This window comes from Phascolarctos cinereus, unplaced genomic scaffold (genome assembly GCF_003287225.1).
Source record: "Phascolarctos cinereus isolate Bilbo 61053 unplaced genomic scaffold, phaCin_HiC Scaffold_4;HRSCAF=312, whole genome shotgun sequence".
NCBI classification, from domain to species: Eukaryota; Metazoa; Chordata; class Mammalia; order Diprotodontia; family Phascolarctidae; genus Phascolarctos; species Phascolarctos cinereus.
Genome location: NW_027555847.1, coordinates 691160057 through 691178198, shown reverse-complemented (window position 1 = coordinate 691178198; position 18142 = coordinate 691160057). Strand labels below are relative to the sequence as shown.

General features: G+C 40.3%; 1 protein-coding gene across 1 annotated transcript in view; it reads left to right on the top strand.

Moving 5' to 3' along the window:
• The window catches only part of TMEM132C (transmembrane protein 132C), a 534075-nt gene that overhangs the window by 368414 nt on the left and 147519 nt on the right, over positions 1 to 18142 (top strand). The gene's annotated exons all lie outside the window — the stretch shown is intronic.

Genomic DNA, 18142 nt, shown 5'->3' with positions numbered 1-18142 from the left:
TCAAGTTTGACACAAGTCACACTTGGAGTGAAAGTGCAGTCTTTTTACTTATTACTATGGCATTATGTTCATGTATTGAAGGTGTCATATCCATACCCACAGATTGAACTGCTAAACCCAATTTGCAATGTATAATAGCTCACATTTATGTCATGATCTAAATTACGTACCTCATTTGATTCTCATAGCAACCCTATGTGTTAGGCACTGTTGTTATCCTCATTTTACAGGTGGGGAAACTGAGAGAGATAGAGGATAAGTGGCCTGCCCAGGGTCACGTAGCAAGTGTCTGAGGATGGATTTGAGCTAACATCTACCTGAGTCCAGGACCAGTCAGTGCCACCTGGTGCCCTCATAAATGCTATTGAGGCTCAGCTCAAAGATCTTTAATGGGGGTGGAGGGAGGACTCAGCGCTGCTTGAGGGCCCATTTTGCTTCTGGATTGCTATGGCTTGTTTTAGAAGCTTAGCCTAGCAAATGGAAAGCTGGATTTGTAACGGAGTTCATTTGTGCTTCAGAGACATACCAGCTATGTGACCCAGAGGAAATCGCTTAACTTCTCAGTGTTCCAAGCAATGCTTTAAGACTGTAAATTTCAGAGAAAGTGTCAGCCTGGATTGGCAGGAGCCTCATTTGGGAGATCTCTCTACCAATGAAATCATAGGTCCAATAGCTATCCACGTCATATATAGTTCTTGCCTATCGAGCCTGTATGTAGCATGGGAGTTCCTTGGGAGCAGGGCCTGGTTCATCTTTCTTTTTCTTTAAATGTTTGTACCTCCTGTACAAAGCATGAAGCCTTACACAAAATAAGCACCGATCAATTATAGGGTCAAATAGCCTCATGTATTTTCAGGACTGTGGATAGATCATTGCAGCTTCTCATCCCCATGGGGGAAAAGAGAACTCGAAAGGACTACCCTACTTATGGTGGAGGCAGGTTCAACAGCTTCATTTCCCTACCCAAGAACAGCAATAACTGATTATTCTGGGAGTCTGCCCATTGTCCCCTTGGAACTTCCTGAAGGGAAAACATGAGAGTGTGTTTGCTTACTTCTCTCCCTCCAGTCTCTTGAACACAGGCAAAATGAGTATTTTCAAGTGGTCCTGCATGTGATAAATATTTCTATGGCAACAAATTGTGATGTGCTCAAAAATTAGATGTCACAAAATAATCACAAAGGTGTACATATATACATATATATGTATATGCATATGTATATAGATGTGTGTGTGTGTGTGTATATATCCCAAAATGTTATTTGTATATTTGTAAGAAAGAGAGACAGAGAAAGAAGACAAAGACAAAGGAAGGGGATTAGGAGGAGTTTGAGATGGAGAAGGAGGAGGAGAAAAGAAAGAGGAGGAAGAGGTTGAAAAACCACAAACAACACATGAGTGGAAAGACCTCGTATTTCATAGTTTCTAGTATTCCTTGCGTGTGGATTCTTCTTTGACACGTCCAGTGACACACATATCCAACCTGTCCCTCTAGCTTTTGGTCCTAGTCCGGACCTGTAAACCCTTCCCTTGGAACTTCCTATGGAATATAGATTTAGGGATGGAAGGGGCCTCTAAAATCCTAAAGTCCAACCCTCTTATTTCCTCAACTGGGGAAACTGAGGCCCAGAGAGGTTAAATAACTAGCCCAAGGACACACAGGTAGAGACAGGATGTGAACCCAGGTCCTCTGACTCCAAACCTATCTACCTCATATCTGTGCGACCAGAGGGAAGTGTTTCTCTGAGCCTCAGTTTCCCTATCTGTTAAATAAAAGGTTTCAACAAGATGATCTCTAAGGTTCCCATCCTGCTCTAAAGATCTGATTCTCATGAAAGGAATTAGACTACATGGTTTCTGAGGGCTCTTCCATCTCTAATTGTCCGTGAAAATGGGGCTGGTAGGAAGTGTTCAAGCCAGGAACACAGTCAGGGCTAGGAAAGAAGACAGAGTTCTCCCTACACTCCCAAACCTGGAGCTGGAGCTTCACAAAACCCTGAATTGTGCAAAGAACAAAGCAAGAAAAACCCTGCAGGGAAGTAAAGGAACTGAGATTCCCTGGAGACTCTGCTAGATTTTCTTTAGAAAACTGGGCTGTATCTACTGGAGAAGCCCTAAAAAAGAGTGGTACGTAAGTTTACCATGTCACTAAAAATGATAAATTTGAAGGACCCAGGGAAACAAGGGAAGATGTGTATGAACTGATGTGGAGTGAAATTAGCAGAACCAGGAACACAGGACATAGAAAAATTGAAAACAGCAGCAATGAGAGCGAAAATCAGAATGAAATTCTGTGAATTTCTAATAACTGAGAAAGAAGGAAGGAAATAACCATTTATTGAGCACCTATTATGTGCCAGTCACCATGCTTAAGGTTTTACAAAAAAAAAAAAAGGATCTCATTTGATCCTTACAGCAACTCTGAGAAGTTATTATTATTCCCATTTACAGATGGGGAAACTGAGACAGATAGAAATTGAATGACTTGACCAGTCATATAGCTGCCAAGTGTCTGTGGCTGGGTTTGAATTTAAGTCTTTCTGACTCTAGGCCTGCTGGTATTATTATCTGTCTAGTACAGTACTCACAACCAAGTTTTCCCCATTCATAAGGATATATAGAGCCTATCTGGCGTGAATGGGAAAGTGTCCCATATATTTAAATGGAAAAAGGCTTGTGAATGATAAATCCATAGATCAAAATACTGCTTATTTAGTCTAACTGTAAGCCTAACGGCCTTCAAAAGAGTCCCAGCTTCCCTACTTTTATGGTCATAAAATTTCTATTGAATATCAAGAGCAAAGAAGGGTCTTTGGATAAAAGCCAGTTGGCCTGTGTTCTGCTATAACCACAGAACAGCAGGGACTCCGACTGGCTGCCTTTTCATCCCACATGAAGAGACTCCATGCAGAATCCACAATAAAAATTTCCATTACCACAGGGCTTTGCAAAGCAGCTGACAAATTAATTCAGGCTAAGTTGTTAATGGCTGATAGCTCCATGTGAAAACCTGCTTGGGACGCTCTGCATTTTAGCAAGGGACAGCACCTTCCCACCAGGCTACCTCACTAATAATGGAATTGGAGGCTGCGTGACGAGGAGGAAGGGGAGGGTCCCTGGAACCTCTTGACAAAGCTTAGTTCATACCACATAGGGACCTGCTTAAGCAATGTGCAGTACTGGAAGAACACAGGACCTTGACTCCAACATAGCGACGTCATTTGGGTCCTCTTTGAGGATGAAGGACAACTAACCAACCAGTGGAAAGAACGCCAGAATGGACATCAGGATATCTAACTCTGACACTCAACTTGCTGTGTGTGTCACCTTAGCCAAGTGACTTCCTCGCTCTGGGCCTCAGTTTCTCCATTTATAAAATGAGGAAGTTGGATTGGATCAGGGGTTCTTAACCTTTTTTTTTTGTATCCTGGAACCCTTGGGCAGTCTGGTGAAGCCTATAGACCCCTCCTCAGAATTGTGTTTTTAAATAAAATACATTAAATATACATTAAATAAAATACATTAAAAATACATTAAAATGCATTAAATAAAATACATAGAATATATATTAAGAAAACTAATTATATTGAAATAATTATCAAAATAGTCTTTGAAAAAACAAGTTCAATAGCCCCAGGTTAGAACCATTGGACTGAATGACCCCCAACATAAATAATAAAGCACAGCTGTTAACCCCTTCTCCCCATTTCACACATGAGGAAACGGAAGTTCTGGGAATTTGATCACCTTGCTCACGGTAACCAACTAACAAGTATTTAAGGCAGGATTTGAATCTAGGTTTCCTGACTCCAGATCTAATCCTCTATCTTTTATAATTTTATTTTGATTTATATTTACTATAATTTATTTATACGTTGTTTATATTTATCATAATCTTATTTTTTAAAAACCAGAATTGTTATTTCATTAGCATAGGGAATTTTATTTTGATTTATATTTACTATAATTTATTTATACATTATTTATATTTATCACAATCTTATTTTTTTTAAACCAGAATTGTTATTTCATTAGCATAGGGGAATTCTTGCAATCAATGCCAAGGTTAGCAGTTCTGTAACTTCTTAAAGCAAGGGTGGGGAACCTGCAGCCTTGAGGCCACATGTCTAGGACCCTCTAGTTCCTCAAGGGTGGCCCTTGGCTTGGCTGCACTTGAGAACCTAGAGGGTGCCGTGGCCTGGAGGACACAGGTTCTCCACCCTTGTCTTAGACAGTTACCTCAGGAACTAAGGGGTTAAGTGACTTGCCCAATCAATATTTGTCAGAGGCCAAACCTAACACCAGGTCTTCCCGATGCTAAGGCTGGTTCTCCATCTTCTCCACCAAGCACCAAGGCTGTTTCTCCCCCGATGCCACATTTCCTCTAAAGCTCCATCTCAATTTTTCCCATGCAGTGATGCTCTATCTTCTTCCCGATTCAGCAGATCAGGGTTTTAATAAATGCTTTCTGGTTGACTAACAGTCAGTTATTAACTCGGGTCATTATTAGAATGCAGAACCTCCTCTCGTCCCCCAAAATCAAAAACAGAAATGTGCCTGAGAGCAACAATGGGGAAACACGGCCAATCACCAGACAACAGCACGAGGGATCTGGCGGCAGGATAACAAGCGAGTCCGTGGCCCAAGACTGGGCTGAGCGAAAGGACAGCTGCTGCACGTTCCTTTGAAACATACTTCCCAGCATAAGGAAAGCTGAGAGATCGAAACTATTTTTCAACCACAGATGATGTTTTCCAGCTCCGGTGTGTACATGCTTTTATTCATTTCCCTGAAGTCTCCAGTCCAGGGAGTTCACATAAACTCAGTTTACTCTCAGATTAAATTGCAGCCGTTAAAACTGATTTCTCAAAGGATGCGGTTCATTTCAGCATCTTTACTCTCCATCCCGGCAGCTTCTAAGACACCTAAAAACTGCTTTCCCCCCCTAAATTGGAGGTCCCTCTGGATTGGCTCCACTAGACAGTTATGGCATCCATGGCTTGGTATGAAAAATCCACCACCACCCCTCCTCCCTCACTCCCTGCTGCAGCTGCTCCCAGAAAGCCAAGCAAGGCTGCGGTTGCTTCAGTTATGTCTATGAGAGGGAGTGAGAGCCTTGGAGAAAAGTAGTTCTTTTTAATTTTTTTCTTTAATACAGCAGGTCAGAATGGTCATTGTGGCTCATAGAAAAGCATCTTTCCCCAGAGAACATAATGGGAAAATATTGGTTTGAGCCTTCTTTTATTTTTCCTTCTGCTACATTCTTGCCCTGATATCTGATTCTCTCTCAGTGTCGTGTCTGATGGCTCACCAGGGAGATATTTGTTCATGGCATGTGCCTGCATTCAGGGCCAGGATTACCTCACTGTTAAAACAGGAGGAATCATTTAAAAGTTGAAAGCTTAGATGTTGCCCCCTGGCAACCCTGAGTAGGGCAGGAAACCCTCCCAGTGTGGAGCTTCTCTTTGGCCCTCCTCTGCTGGGAAGCGGCCCTAATTGTGGGATCCAGATGTGAGATCTAAGACAACATGAGCAACCTGGCCCTATCACCATAATAATGATAGCTCACATTTGTATAATGCTTAACATTTACAAAGCATTAGATTGCCTTATGTTCTAAAAATCCAATGCAACTATCATCTCATTGATAAGGCGTTCCCCTCCATGTGATAAAGGCCGCAGCCCATGCACGCCTGCTCTCCCAGAAAGATTCTTGTCCATGGCCTCCCCTGAGGTCACACAACATGTTGGAGACCCTCCTTGATTTCTTCTGACATCACCCGGGTCCCATAGGAGCACTAGGGCTAGCTGCCTCTCATCTCTCAGACTTCCCATGTGTGACCATCTAGCCCATCTTCCCCACCTATCATAACATTCCTTAATGACTTTTTTACTCTTTTCCTGTGATGATGTGCTCTGTAAAGGGTGGGGGAGGGGGGCAAGAAAAAGAAAATTTCAGAAAGTGTTGCAAGAATTTGTCCCCCGTTTTGAGGAAACCGAAGTAGAGAGAGGTGAACTAGCTTACCCCAAATCATAATAGCTAATAATACTAGTTAACGTTTATATAGCATGTACTGTGTGCCAAGCACTGTGCACTTTACAATTATTATTTCATTTGACCCTCATAATGACCCTGGAAGGTAAGATGATGGTGATAATGATGATGATGGTGATAATGATGATGATGATGATGATGATGATAATAATAATAAACTAACATTTACATAGCACTTACTATGTTCCAGGCACTGTCCTAAGTGCTTTATAATTATTGATCCTCCTAACAACCCTAGAAGGGAATAATAATGATAATAAATAAATAACATTGATATGAAAGCAGCTGAGTGGCTCAGTAGATACAGCACTGGGCCTGGAGTCAAGAAGGCCTGAGTTCAAATCCAGCCTCAAGACACTCACTAGCTGTGTGATCCTGGACAAGTCACTTAACCTGTTTGCCTTAATTTACACAGTGCTTACTATGTGCCAGGTACCATGCTAAGCACTTCACGGTTATCGTTCCTCATAACAACCCTGTAAGATGATGATAATGATGATGATGATGATGGTAAGTACCACTAACATAGTGATTACTCTGTGCCAGGAGCTGTGCTAAATGCGTCACAATTATTCTCTAATTTGATCCTCACAACCACCCTGCAGTAGGTGCTACTATTATCCCTATTTTACAGATGAGGAAATAGAAGTTAAGTGATTTGCCCAGAGTCATACAACTAGTATGCCAATAAATCTGAGGTCAGATTTGAACTCAGATCTTCCTGACTCCAAGTCTAGTGCTCTATCCACTGTGCCATCTAGCTACCGATCACATAGCATGTAGTAGAGTTGAAATAAATTCTTCATTCAACAATACGTATTTAGCACCATGTACCAGGCACTGTACTAGATTCTAGTAACAAAGATATACATGAAATAAGAAACAGGGATGAAGGGAGGGTTAACAACTGGGAATATGAACCCAGGTTTTAACCCAACTGTTTGGAATACCAAGTCCAATTCTGCCTCCCATACCAAGTGCTGAGATACAATTTTATTCAGGGTAGTTTTTGTTTTCGTTGTTACTTTCACCAAATAATGTTTCATCTGTATGATATCAACAATCAGGCAAAAGAAGATGTGACCAGTGTCTTCTGTTAACGAATGCAGAGAGGTCTTTGACAGAGAGCACTCACTCACTGCCCCCTCCAGACATTTCACAACCTAGCCTCATCAGCGCTACCCAGAGCTCCTAAACTAATCAATTATAAACATGAACTCTACATTAGACTGTTGCATATTTCATTCATCTTCTTCATTATGCCGTTAGCAGAGTTCAGCAGGCATATAATTTAATAGCAAGCTTTGGGATTGATCCAGTTTCCATCCTCTATGACATTTGGAACATGCAAAGGTTTTTTATTGTTTTAAAATTTATTTTTTTTTATTCTGACCTTAGCAAAAAGCAACTGAAATGAGCATTTCCATATGCATAGTAGAATAGAATAAAAAGAATGTAAGTGAAACTATGAATCTCTATTATGTGCAACTCAATTTTCCCTTTAAGTATATATTAAATTCAACACATAATATGCAAAGTTTCAAAGGCAGAATTCTGTGTGTATCTCATCTGGAATATCTCATTCTTGTGGTTCCTTAAGTGCTGTCTTTGGAAGGGATCCAGTCTTTCTTGAAAGACTAGAAACTTCAAAAGAGTAGGGTAAATTTTCTCTACTGATCTGTCTTATAAAAAGAGGCACAGGTGGGTGAATTTACAGGGAACTGGGTTCCTGGAGAATTCTTTCATAGATTTGGGAGACTTGAATAAACTAATTTGAAAAGAGCCTAAAAAAGGCTGATAAGGAAAGAGTGGGAAATGATTTGTGTTCTCTCTCTTTCTCTTTACCTCTGCCTCTGTCTCTCTTTTTTCTCTATCTCTCTGTCTCTCTCCTCTCTATTTCTCTGTATGTGTTTATGTCTCTCTTTATCTCTGAATCTGTTTGCCTCTGCCTTTGTCTCTCTCTGCATCTATTTCTCTCTTTGTCTTTCCACCTGTCTCTCTTTATATCTCTGACCATCTCTGTCTCTGTCTCTCTGCCATCATTCAGCAGCAGCACTATTGACTGAGTTCTGTAGGGAGAGGAGAGACATAGATGTTACCTTCTGCCTTCAAGGACTTTCCAGTTCTTATGGAGTGCTTTCATCCCCACTCCAGCCCCCTCAAGGAGCCTTATAAAACAGTACCTTCCTTGGGAATTCATGGAAGCAGCTACATCTTGACTTTCTGATCATCATTGGTAACAGCTTTCTAACAATTAGAGATGGGATAGGATTACCTGATCTTTCTAGTACCTGGGACAAATGCACAAGACCTATACACATTCTTTATAATGACCCTGTGAAGTAAATTGCACAAAGAAGGAACCTGAGTTTCAGACACTTGAAGCAAAACTGATAGTTTTTATTGACTTCCAAGTAAATAAGATGTGCTAGTCTATTCATCCTCCATATTGTTGAGAAAAAGATTCTGTCTTGAATGAGTTTCTGGAAAAGAGAATTAGACTAAAGTAGATTAGGCTACCTTGGGAGGCGGTGGGCTCCCCCTCTCTACAGTTTGATGGTTATTTGTCAGCGATGCCTTGGGAAGGGATTCTTAGCATTTTCATTATCCTGCACAGCCTGGGCAGTCTGCTGAAGCTTATGGACCCCTTCATGGAATAACGTTTCAAATGCATAAAATAAAATATACAGAGTTACAAAGGGAACCAATTAGACTTAATAGGTTTTCAAAATAGTTTTAAAAACAGGTTCACCAATGTAAGGGTAAGAAATGCTGATATGGAAAGAATGCTTATTCAGGGGCTGGTTAGAGCAAATTTCCCCTGCTAATGATGATTCCTCAAATTTCCAGCTCTGAGATTCTGTATTTCTTAGAGTTGTTAAAGCATTAGGAAGAAGAAGAAGAAGAAGAAGAAGAAGAAGAAGAAGAAGAAGAAGAAGAAGAAGACAATGATGACGACTAGGTGGCATAGTGGATAGAACACCAGCCCTGAAGTCAGGAGGACCTGAGTTCAAATCTAACCTCAGACCAAAAACTTGACACTTACTAGCTGTGTGACCCTGAGCAAGTCTCTTAACCCTAATTGCCTAAAAAGAAGTAGGAGAAGAGAAGGAGGAGGAGGAATAATGATGACAATGTCAACGATGATGATAATAATAACATATAGGCAACGTGCCATAGTGGACGCACTCTGGCTATATGACTCTGGGCATATCACTTAACTTCTCAGTTTTCTGGCAAATCTGTAAGACTAGTAGTTGCAGAAAAGAGACTGACCTACGATGGTGAAGAGAGTTTCCTCACTTGGGAATTCTCTTCACAGAGGAAATCACAGGTCCAGTCCCTATCCCCTTAGGATAATAATAATAGTAATTACCATGCTTACAAAGCACCTTATAGAGATTATCTCATTTGATTCTTCTAATAACATGTGTGGTAGGTGCTATTATTATTCTCACTTTACAGATAAGTAAACTGAGGCTGAGAAGTAAAGTGACTTGGCTGGAATCATACAGCTATTGGAAATACTTGAGTGTCTAGAAGGTGCTTGCCATGCATGTTGCAGATGGGAGCCGTACTTCAATTAGGAGAATGTATGAAATGACCCCTGAGATCCCTTCCAACTCTATGCATCTGTAATCCTGTGATTCCCTGTCTTGAGAGGCTAGAACATGGCAGAGAGGAGCATATTTTCCTTTCTAATAATCACCTGTACTTCTTTGCAATAGTGACCTTTCTTATCTCTCACATGAAAGCTTATAGACAAGAATGAATATTAAAGACTCAGGTTTCATATATGTAAATATTCCACCTATGAGTAACAGGTAACTTCTATTTCCAATCATTTTCAGGACTTTAGCAAACTTCCCACCCTTCTTCCTTCCTACTCCGGAAGCCTTGAACATCCACACTATCTACATATCCATAGCTTCCCCCCCGCCCCACTAACTATGTAAAGGGAGTTCAGGAAGGTTTTGTGTTCTCCCTACAAAGTGGGGTTTTATCCTTCCCTGGTTCCTATGCTAGTGGCTTTAGTGGCTTGGGACAAATGCATAAGACATACCAGCCTATTTACCCTCCATTAAGGGATTGGTCTAATCGATAGAAAGTGTTTGTTATCTAAATTGGCAAAGGGGTCACTTGGTTTCTTTTTCATTACTTATCATTTTGGGCATCCTGGAAAACTGCTGCTACCCCTTGATTCATTCATAGCACTGTTTGTTTTATCTCACCAAGATCATTCATACTAGTCAGAACAGGAGGCATTATCATTAACCAAAGAATTTATTTCTGACCCAGTCTGGCTTGATTCTCTTTTTTTTTTCAAGTAAAAGTGACAATTATAAAGCTAGGATGTAGTTCCCTATCAACAGTTCCTTTTGGAGCTCACTTGGGGGAGGGCTAGGACAATATTTTATAGGCTGTAGATTAAGATAATGTTTTTAAAGTGCCAGGCACATAGTTGGCACTTAATAAATGCTTGTTCTGGCTCTGATTCTTAAAATCTGGCCCACTTGCTTTAATGATGCAAATGCTTAGATTCCTTAAAAGTCTGGCCAATATGGTGGGTTTTTAATATATCTTGTATTTGCCTGAACGAAGGCTTGGGTTGAATTAATTTGTGAAGACTCACCTGTCATTTTGGAGTCTAGCACCCTTAAACCTATAGACCTCAACTCTACCATACACGCCAACTTCCTAATTTTTTTGTATTGAGATATCTGAATATTTGAAATGCATTTCAATTATTGAAATATGGATATCGATGTGTGTATATTTAAAATAACTCAGATTACAAGTTAAAACCTTTGTTTTTTTCCTTTTGGGTTAAGTGGCTTGTTCAGGGTTACTACAGCTAGTGTCAAGTATCTGGTGAGAGACTGGATTTGAATTCTGGTCCTCCTGACTCTCAAGGCCTGAGCAATATCCACTGGACCACCTAGCTGCCCCTAAGAATTATTTTTTAATTAGAACCAGAGCCACCCCCTCCCCTATCTTATGTATTTGCCCGACCAAAAATAACTAGGACTGAGGCATTCCCCCAGCGTTCGAAGAGCTGAACTACCTCCACCCGAGGGCAGAAACACGTGGGAAAGCACTTGCCGCAAACCCCACGTTCGGTGCAAAGGCAAGAGGGTAGACGTGCACCTGTGGCCAAGGCAGGAGTCGGGGAAGCCTGGCCAAGGCCGGTTCCTTGCCTGCATTGCCGCAGGAGTCAAGAGTGGTGCAGAAAGAGGCAGAATTCTATTCAGAGTTGGCCCTGGAGGAGAAGAGTAGGGGAATGAAGAAGAAAAGAAGACCGCAAGCTGATTTGTCCTGAAGCTGTTTAAATTGTGGACTTGAGAGCAGTGCAAGAGTTAAGGAGCAGAAGCTGAGCAGCAGAAATCAGCGAGCAGGAGCCGGAGCCCAGACTCAGGACCTGTTCTACTTTTGAAGACCTATTGAAGAAAGCATCTGAGAAAGCATCTGGCGGTATTCTCAAGGAACTTGGTTTAGGAATGTGTCCCTAAAAACATGGAGGATGTCAACTGAATCCTATATCAGGAAGGAATGGTTCCCTCCCAGGCCCCCACCTGACACAGCAAAAGTGCATGTGTGTCCTTTAATGAATTAGAGGATTCTCAGACTTGAGGAAAAGACCAGACCTGAACAGAAAATTTGACTTTGAAATTTAAGAATCAGAAGAAACCTAAGAAGAGATCCCAGGATGAAAATTCTTAACCAAGTTTCAAGCTTCCTTGAAAAGAGAAAATACAATACTGAGAACATGAAGAAGAAAAAAAATTGCAGCTCTATGGTAGTTAGGATAATGCCAACACCTAGCGGCTTTTACCTACATTGAAAAAACAGTAGGGCTTTGCCCAGCAAAACTGAGTGTAAATCTGAATAGGTTAAAAAAAAATAGGTTACCAAACTGAAAGAGTGCCATTTGTGACAGACCAGAACTCAATGGACATCTAAGACCAGGAGAATTGAGATATAAACATTGATGGAAGTATAAGGTCACAGTTTACTTGAATGTGCAAATGTTATGTGTAGTCTAAACAGACTCATTCCTCAGGTAGTTTGAAAGGAAGGTGTGAGTTGTGTATGATGGGTTCATTCTAAGAAATAAAGGTAAAAAGGAACAATTGGAAAAAAAATAAATGCTTGTTCCTTCCCTTTCCCCCTCAGGGATGGGGGATAGAGTACTGTTTCAAGGGGTCCCAGAACACATATTCATTCACCAAGCAACACCATTTTGAAATTTATTTAGCTCCAAAAAAATATGGTGCTCAATTCAGTAGAATAAGTAAGCCAATATACTTTTTTTCTTTTTTTTTCCTTTTCTTTCTATTTTTTTCTTTTTTGAGGACTGGGTCTTCCTATCTCACCAAAGCTGGAAGTGCAGCAGCCACTCATGGGTCAGTTCTGCCAATGCACTGAAGCTTTGACGTGTTCCAGCGACATTTCCTACTTGAGCTGCTTCCCTTCCTTAGGTCTATCCCTCCAGCTTCCAGAGGGCTTGCTGTATGGATATCAGACTTAAGAACACCCACTTGGCTTTAGCCAGACTGCAGCTCAGAACTCCTGAGCTCAAGCAATGCACCAACCTCAGCCTCTCCAGCAGCAAGGATTACAGTAGAACTCCACCCCATCCACAACCAATATGCCTTTTGTATGGATAAGGGCTGGACTTGTGAATTTTTGAGTGAAAAAAAATCTCTCTACACGTGCTGATAAAAATGTTCTCTGAACAAGTATTATCTTGACCTAGTGAGTCGTCTAGAGAAGTTATCAAACATATTCCCCCAGGCAAAACTACCCAGCACATTGTGATTAGCAGCCGACATAATTTGTGAAGGCTCCTGAACAGAAACTTATTAAAATAACCACATATGTGTGTGTGTGTGTGTGTGTGTGTGTGTGTGTGTGTGTGTGTGTAGAAAGTTGTAGAATTTTTTTTGTCTTTATAAATCTAAATTATCCCCTTCTGTCCTTTCATGCTTTCGGTTGTTAAGGGATGGAAAGGGGGTCTGAATGCCAATAACATGAACTGTGTAATAGTTCATAAAGAAAAACATAATTAGGAAATCTTTAACAAAATAAGTAAATAATATAATACAGCCTAGGGAATGCTAATTTGTGGTTTTCCAAGTTAATATATGGCCCAGTTGTTATTTGAGTTTGATACCAATGGACTAGAGCTCTGAGTGGTAAGTATGCCCAGGGTCACACAGATGAAGTTTTTAATTATGAAAGAGAATTAAAGGGAGTGAAGACAACTTCCTTCATTTAAAATAAGTTCTTTGAGACCAAGGTTATTCTGTTTTTGTCTTTATCTTTCTAGCTCTTAAAGTTCAAGAAAAATTCAACAAAAATGGATTGTCTACTATGTGCCTGTCACAATGCTAGGAGCTCAGGGTGGTACAAAAGTAAAAACAATATAGTCTCTACCCTTAAGGAGCAGGCATTATATTGATTGGGGGGGGGAGATACCATCTGTAAACAAAAAAAAATTCAGGGCAATTTCAAGGAGAGAGCATAAATACCTTGAGTGTTCATGGAGTTGAGATGAGCCTTGAAAGAAGCCAGGACAGGCAAATGGAAGGGAGGAGGGCATTCCAACCATGGCAGACAGTCTTGGGAGAGCACAGAGATGGGAAAAGTCCTGTCCACTTTGGGGAATAGCTAATCAGCTGACAAATGATGGTAATACAGTGGACAGAGTGCTAGGCTGGGAATTGGGAAGACTCATCTTTCTGAGTTCAAATCTGGCCTCAGACATTTACTAGCTGTGTGACCTGGGTAAATCACTTAATCCTGTTGGCCTCAGTTTCCTCATCTGTCAAATGAGTTAGAGAAGGGAATAGCAAACCACTCTGGTATTTCTGCTGAGAAAACCCCAAATGGTGTCATGGAGAGTCAGACACAACTGAAACAATTGAACAAAATGGGGAAAACAACAGCACCCATTTCATAGGGTGGTTGGGGGGAGCAAACGAGAGGCTTTACAACATTATATAAATGTTGGCTCTTAGAAGGGATTCATGACCAGATAATTTAAATTGACAGGTGGCTTCTAAAGCCTTTCCAGTTCTTAAGATCTGAATTCCTACTGTCTCACATACAATCCACCTCTGGGAAGTTTTCACAGCATCTTGTAAATACTATTCATAGCTCCAAAAAGGCTAGCCTTACAGAACTAAGAGTTTGTAGTAAACTGCATATCCAGTGGTCAAAACCTCATCATGACTATTTGGGAAAATATATTTGCTTGTGAGTGAGAGACAACCTTTTTTTAAAAAAGCCAATTTTGGAGATTTATTTTATGAGTTACTGCGATAAATCTAAATTATTGATTTAGCAAGTGGTAGTTCGTGGGCTCACTACATAGTCACTGAAATAGGGCTATTATTCAGGGCTATAAATGTGATGTTCTGAAGTTTGTGGAAAGGGCCATTGGCCATGGATAGACAGGACTTCCACAAAGATTTCCATTTGCTTCTGGATCTTTGGGGATCTCTGCCCAGAAGATGTCTAGATCTACTTCTTATACCCTCCTTCCTGATTAGCAGCCCATGATATGTAGCAGAGTTTCTAACATCCCTTGATATCATACTGTAACCATCTAGACTCGGAATTTATGCTTGCATGTGACTAGTTTCAGCTCAAAGGAGGGAGCTGCAGTGTCCCCTACATCAACCAGCAAATGCTTCCTCCAACAATGGCTCCCTGGCTTCTGTTACCTCCAGGATTAAGTAGAAAAATCTTGTTTGGCTTCAGAAGTCTTTCACAACTTGGCCCTTTCTTCCCTTTCCAGTCTTCTTATGCTTTACTCCTCTACACACATTCTTTGATTAAGCCACCTTGGGGGTAGCTAGATAGCACAGTGGATAGAACACCAGGCCTGGAGTCAAGAAGATCTGAGTTCAAATCTGGTCTCAGACGCTTACTTGCTAATAGTAGTTTTTTTTAAAAAAAAATGCTTGTCTGCTTCTTCCATAATAATAATTTATGGTTTACAAAATGTTTTACAAATAATATTTCATTTGATCCTCACAACAACCTTGGGAGGTAGGCATAATTGTCATCCTCATTTTACAGAAGAGGAAACAGAGACAAAAAAAATTAAATGACTTGGTCAGGGTCACAGAGCTGATAAGTATCTGAAGCTAGATTTGAACTCAGGACTTCTTGGTTCCAATTCGAATGCTCTATTCACTAAGCCACCTAGCTGCCTCCATCTCTACACTCCATGCCTTTATCCTGGCTATCCCTCATGCTGGGAGCATTCTCTCTTTTCACCTCCATGTCATCACTTCTCAATATTTAGCCCAAATTCCACCTGCTGCAGACCTTTCACAGTGTCCCACAGCTGCTACCTCCTTCCCTTCTGAGTATATAGTGTGGTGCACTGAGAGGCTGAAGACCTGGGCTCAAATCCTATTTTTGATACTTAAGAGCTGTGTGATAAAGGAGAAAGTCACTTCACTATTTCATGACTCAAGTTTCCCAAACTCTAAAATGTGGGACTGGTACCCAAAGGCCTTTAGATCCCTTTTAATGATGGATCTGGGCAGCGAGGTGGTGCAGTGGATAGAGCACTGGGTTTGCAATTAGGAAGACATCTTCATGAGTTCAAATCCAGCCTCAGATACTTCCTAGCTTTGTGACCCTGGGCAAGTCACTTAATCCTGTTTGCCTCAGTTTCTGTCAAACGATCTGGAGAAGGAAATGACAAACCACTCCAGTATCGCCACCAAGAAAAGCCCAAATGGGGTCACAAAGAGTCAGACACAACTAAAATGACTGAACGATGATAGATCTATGATCCTATCCTCCTTAGATTTTATTTTTCCCCAACAAGAATGTAAGACCCAAAAAGAAAGGGACCTTTCTTGTATTTTATGATCTTTGTAAGTATTCTAGGAACATCCCTTTGAAGTCAGAAGTTCTAGGTTTTAAATAGGATGGATACTCTTTCCACCAATGCAGAGTCACAGTCCTTAATAGATTGTTTTATAATAGCTTTGGCCAAAACAATTAAGAAATAAAATAACATTCACCACCAAGTGATCAGCCTTCTGGTTATGAGCCTCTATGCACCTAGCAAGGCCAGCCTTCTGTTGAGAGTCCATCACAAAGTCTAGATTCAGTCTTTCTAGCTTCATGGCTTTTGCTCCAACCCGTCCTGCCTCGCCATGGCTCTCAAGATCTCATAGTCCCAACATTGACCTCCAAGTAGAGTACGGAATTTGCCCCTCCCTCCTTTCTTTTCAGAAGTGGGGGATTATGGGCATGGAGTGTTGCATACACTTTGGGGGTTGGTGTATGTATGTGGGTTGGTTTTGCCAAACAGTTTCTTTTTTTATTCTTTGTTACAAGAGATGACTACCACGGATATTTTGGAACCAAATCAACCCAGCTCTCAAGGACCAATTAAATTGGCAAATGCTATAGATCAGGGTTTGATTTATTATGTTCTTGATTGTTTAGACTTAGGAAAGTGGTGGAGAAAATGTTAATAATTCATATTAAACTGAAAAGTGTGGTCTATGGACTTTTTTTTAAGGACAGCCATTTACTAGACATTTACCACTTGAATTGGGGAGGAGAAAGGGTGTATTCATACAATTAAAGTTATATAAAAACAAAAATTATCAATAGAAAATTACAGTTAAAAAGACCTGTATTTGCTTCTATGCCATGCATTTAAAGGCATCAGAGGGAAACTCCATGCCTAGGATTCAGCAAATGTGTGTTGATGTGATTGCCTTAATCAGGTTGGAAATAATTTTAGTGATACTTTTATCTTTCTATTACCTTCCTTTCCCAATGTCTCTCTCCCCCAGAGAGCATCCCTTATAACAAAGAATAAAAGAGAAAGAGGGGGGAAAAAAAACAATTCAGCAAAGCTAACCAATACATCAACCAGGTTTGATATTCCATACCCTCCTCCACACCCATATTCTCCTACCTGTGGAAAGAAACAAGGCAATATGGGATCAGAAGAGAGGCTACTAATGGTTATTGAGATCTGGAAATCATCTGTATGGAGATGATAATTGAACATGTGGGAGCTGATGGGATCACCTAATAAGAGTGTATAGAAAGAAAAGAGTGTTTGGAACAGAGCTTTTGGGGGACAGTGACATGTATTGAACATGATATGGAGAGAAATCCAGCCAAAGAAACTGAGGAGGGTCCAGGTAAAAGGAAAAAACGGCAATATTAATAATAATAATGATACATTCTAAGATTTAGAATTTTAGTGAACAAGCAACTGCAGAGTAGTGAAACCGCGGGGGGGGGGAAGAGAGAGAGAGAGACAGAGAGAGAGAGAGAGAGAGAGAGAGAGAGAGAGAGAGAGAGAGAGAGAAAGAAAGAGAGAGAAGAGTGTAATTAATTTCAAATGTTACTGAGAGATCCTGAGGAATCAGAATTAAAAGGATGAAGCCTGAGAAAAGGGCATTAAAATGAGCAATTAGGAAATCATTGGTAACACATTTTATTCAGCCTTTCCCCAATCAATGAAATCTACTTTTTTCCTAAGTTCTTTGATACTTTGGAAAGGTGGGCTTGCATAAATATTTTGGTGTATATGAGACCTGTCTTTGTATCATTTACCTCTTGCCTGACCCTAAGAAAATCACCTAACCTCTCCTCTCAGTTTCCTCATCTGTAAAATGGAGATAGCAATAGCACTTAACTCCCAGGGTTATTGTGAGGATTAAATGAGATAACACTTGTAAAATACTTTGCAAACCTTATAATGCTATATAAATGCTAGCTTTTAGTATTGTTATCACCAGTCAGTTAATACTTGCTAATTATTACTGCTGTTGTTGTTATAATAACTAGGAAAATCATAATTATTATTAACCAGGTAATATTTATTGGTCATTATTGTTATCATTAACCAAATAATAATAACCTGCTTAGATTCTAATGGCATTTTATTTTCCTTTTTTTAAGTGCATTCTAAATTTAGTAACCTTCAATAAAATAAAGGCTTTACTACATAAAACCTCATTACTTACAATGCCTTTTTAAAATGTGTATATGAACTTGAACAAATAAAAGAGGTGGTCCTGTTTACTTTTT